This window comes from Balaenoptera physalus (assembly GCF_965194825.1).
Source record: "Balaenoptera physalus genome assembly, chromosome: 2".
NCBI classification, from domain to species: domain Eukaryota; kingdom Metazoa; phylum Chordata; class Mammalia; order Artiodactyla; family Balaenopteridae; genus Balaenoptera; species Balaenoptera physalus.
In genome coordinates this window covers 16,858,784-16,863,329 of record NC_138883.1, presented here as the reverse complement: position 1 = coordinate 16,863,329, position 4,546 = coordinate 16,858,784, and the positions used below count along the sequence as shown (strand labels likewise).

The following is a 4,546-nucleotide window of genomic DNA, read 5'->3' as shown; positions in this document are numbered from 1 at the left end:
CATGGGTGTAGGCAACAGATGATGACCCTGATTTCTAAAATTATTTTATCTCAAGAGATTTAGTCAATTCGTCCCAACAAATGTATATTAAACACTGACTAAAAACTGAGCAGTGTTTTTGGAAGTCTGGGAGCCATTGGTGAAAAATATGTGACTGTCCAACTGCTGGGAAGGCCATAGTGCATTCTATGCCAGCTACAGCCTGTGGAGGATAAATAGACACATTCTTAACTAATTATGTGTCTAGAACCTGAAATCCCCAAGAGCATTCTTAAAGTTCTAGAATTCCAAGCTGAGATATTTAGAAGCACCACAACATCTTAATTTTGCAAATGTATCATTTTTTTCAGAGAAACTTAGTATGACCTTTCACTACTCATCTTTAAAGGATTCCTTGCACTCAAATAAATTGTTGATTCTGACAAGCACAATAGCCTAGTCAAAAAGTTATTAACACTCAGTAACATTATGCCTACAGAAAAAGTAAACATCCAAATTTAATGGCACATAAAAAATATGGAAGCAGTGTTTGCTTAAGAGGTCACAACATCACTTTCTTCTTGGAACCAATTTAGATTATGACTTAGAGAACATAAAATCTATTTGAAAATAGTTTCTTCTTACTTTTCTTGTAAGATGTTATTTTTGAGTGCATTTTTATTTTATTTTTATTATTTCCCAGTTTTGTTTTTAAGTCTGCTAGATTGAAGTATGATTAAGATATTGAACCAAATAGAGCATGAGTTGGTCCTTGGTTGAGAAAAGACTGAAGATAGTATTTAGGAAATTTTTAATATTTATTGTAATTTTCTACTGAATTAACTTGCAAACTATCTTAAAATCTCTAGGATGATATTGATGACTCTCTCTATCTTCTATCTATCTATCTATATCTATCATCTATCTATCTATCTATCTATCTATCTATCTATCTATCTATCTATCTATATCTATCATCTATCTCTTGTGAACATTTAAGTTTAATATGGTTCTCATTGCCAGTTTGAAATATTATTGACTCTCTTTTTCTGAAAAATGGTTCAGATACTGAGATGGGAAGGCAACAAGAGAAATGTAATGATTTTTTTTTTTTTTTTTTTTGAGGCTTTGTTAGCAGTATAAAGTCTCCTGCTATAATCTTGCCTGGAGACAGGCTTAGTCACAGTACTACAGGAACTACATAATTGCTGTCAAAGAAGTTTAGCCTATTTCAACCAAAACTAAGTCAGGCTTCAAAGTCATATTATGGAAAAAAAGAGTGGGAGAAGTTAGCTTATTCTCACTGGATAAGTGATGAATCCATAATGATCGAACCTCAGATTAAAACGTTGCACCTGAGTTGATGAACATTTATTCAAGCAACATCTTGCACATAAAGTTATAGATCCACACAAAAGAGAACACAACCTTGAAATGAGGACTTTAGTCAGTTTAAACAAAAATAAATAGTAAATTCTCCACTCCAAAACCCTGTGAATGGGAAGGGGAGATATTGAGATGAGAGCTGTAAAGATAGGATTTATAGAGCAAATAGGGAGATTAAGGGAAGAATAACTTTTGGAAGCTGTAGCAGCAGTATTGGGGATAACTTTTTGGTTAATCCTTGGAGATTAGAACTTGCATGCATCTGTCCACAACACCTGCCTAACTGGACAGTTACCTTTATTGAGGAGAGCCTACCTTATATGACTGTGAACCTCCAAGCTTCCATGTAATCTTTTGTGTCAAGAACATGCTTGCTAGTGTGTATTTATTGACGAATGGGCTTAGCTTTAAATGTATCAAAAGACAATACTTAGCATTCATATGTGTGTGAAATTTCTAATAATACATGCATTAAGATGCTTCATGAGTATCATTCTAATAAAATATTTGATTAACAGTGTACAAGTGTTATATTCTCCTGTACTGCTTCATTTGAACCCACTACTGCCTTGTAAAATAGGCAAGGTAGATATTTTTCATTCTGTTACACAGAAGGGAAAAAAATTGAGATTTGAGGTCTTAAATAACTACCCCAATTTACATAGTTAGTAAAGGGCTAATGAGTAGCTTTGTAATGGAGGAGGACATAGACAACTGCACACTGGTTATCAGTCTCTAAGTAGTGGGTTTACTGTTGGAAATCTACAGGATACCTGGTCCTCATAAAACTGATGAAGGAAGCCCTGAGATAGCCGATTTTAGTATACAGATTAAACAGGCAATTTCAGGGTTTTATCTTCATTCATTCATTCGGCCCTTTATTTACTTTCAATAGTACAGTAAATTATAGTGGAACTACCATCCAAGCCTAAAACTGGAATATTCCCAATCGCTTAATGTGCTCTTTCTGTATCTCACACCCTCATGTTCTCATCTTCCCTAAAAGTTACCACTACATTGAATTTTGTGTGATATATAAATATATATATCATACATTTATATATACACATATTTCAATATGTATTTACCATACACACATGCATATACACACATAAATCAAAACTGAGTACAATTTTATAAAAACAATAAAATTCATTTGCTTTTCTTTATATGTTTTTAAATTTTATATTATTCCAAATTTTGCTACTACAATTTTTCACTTTTTGCTTAGTCACAGTTCATTTATTTTCACTGCTGTATAATATTCCATTGTGGGGGTATATCACATTTTTTTAAATCTGTTTTCCCATTGAAAGTCTTTTAGTTATTCATTGTCTATTGTGAATAGAAATGCTTTGAACATTTCTGGGAATAAATCTATGCACATAAGCTAAAATTCATCTTGAGTGTATACTTAGCTCTGGACTTGGCAAGTCATAGGTCATGTGAATATTCAACTTTATAAGACAATGCTAAATTATTTTCTGAAGCTGCTGTACTTATTTACACTTTGACCAACAATGTGTAACACAGCACTTTGACACTGGATATTATCAGGCTTGTGTAACACAGCACTTTGACACTGGATATTATCAGGCTTCATAGCTTTTTCCAATCAAATGATTGTAGAACGGTTTCTCATTATGTCCTTAATGTGCATTTTCCTTGTTAGTAGTGAGATTGATATCTATTTGTATGGTTATTAAATACATTTTCAAGACTACTACTGTTGACATTTCCTTTATTGATATGTTGTAATCCTTTGTTGATTAAATGTGCTGCAATTATTTTTCTAGGTTTTTAGGTTATCCTTTCACATTTTTGTTTTTGTTTTTGTGTTTTTTTAATTAATTAATTTATTTAGTTTTGGCTGTGTTGGGTCTTTGTTTCTGTGTGAGGGCTTTCTCTAGTTGCAGCAAGTGGGGGCCACTCTTCATTGCGGTGCGCGGGCCTCTCACTATCGCGGCCTCTCTTGTTTCAGAGCACAGGCTCCAGACGCACAGGCTCAGTAGTTGTGGCTCACGGGCCTAGTTGCTCCGTGGCATGTGGGATCTTCCCAGACCAGAGCTCGAACCCGTGTCCCCTGCATTGGCAGGCAGATTCTCAACCACTGCGCCACCAGGGAAGCCCATCCTTTCACATTTTTAAAGGTGTCTTTTGATGAACTGAACTATTTAAGTTTTAATTTAGTCATTGTAGGTATGGCCCAGAATTTGTGTTTGCTTAAGGGATCTTTCCATACCTTGAGGTGAGAAAGATATTCATCTATTATTTTTATAATTTCAAAATGTTCTTTAGGTATTTAAAAATTTAATACATCTGGAGCTTGGTTTTGTGCATAACGTTAGTTACAGATTTGATTTTTAACATAGGCATAATACATTTTTCATCTACACTTGTTGAACAACACATTCTTTCCTAAATAATTTGCTATGCTATCTCTTTATATATATAATTCTTACTATGAGTCTGCTTCTGAGTTCTCCATTCTCTTCAATTGGTCAATGTTTCCTTCCCTGTGTAAACACCACATCATCATAATTACTGATACTTTGTCATATGTCTTTGCATCTTCCCCTCCTAAATGGGCTTTTTCAAAAATATCTTTGATCTTCTTCCCAATTTGCAAGTCTGTACACATTTTCTAAAACATTATTTTACTGTGAAATATGACACACAGAAGAGTGCATAAAAATATCAATGAGCAGCTGCATAAAATACTATAATGCTAACACTAAGAAATGGAACATAGCCTTCTCCACCGAAGTCCCCCATATACCTCGTCTCAATTACAATCTCCTTCTTTTTCTTGAATGTAAACAATCTGGTATTTTCATTGATAATCACTTACCTGCTGTGCTTTATATTTGTATTATCTGAGGATGCACATCTTAGCAAAACAGATTAATTTTGATTGTTTTTAAGTATTGTATCAATGGAAAAATACAGTAAGTATTATTTTCCATCTTGCTTCTTTTGAATAACTTTATGTTTTTAAAATTCATCCATGTTGTGACATACCTGTATTGTTCATTCATTTTTATTTCTAAATAGTATTCCACGGCACGAATATATACCACACCATTAATTTATCTTATGGAAATGTGAGTTGTTTCCAGTTCGAAACTATTAAGAATAAAAACAAAAATAAACAAATGAGACCTAATGAAACTTAAAATAA

General features: G+C 33.3%; 1 long non-coding RNA gene across 1 annotated transcript; it reads left to right on the top strand.

Moving 5' to 3' along the window:
* Window positions 1–919: 919 nt before the first annotated feature.
* On the top strand, window positions 920–4,309 carry LOC309655563. Its single transcript, XR_014260891.1, has 2 exons — window positions 920–2,922; window positions 2,962–4,309. It is a non-coding gene; the product is annotated as an uncharacterized lncRNA (long non-coding RNA).
* The last annotated feature ends 237 nt before the right edge of the window (window positions 4,310–4,546 follow it).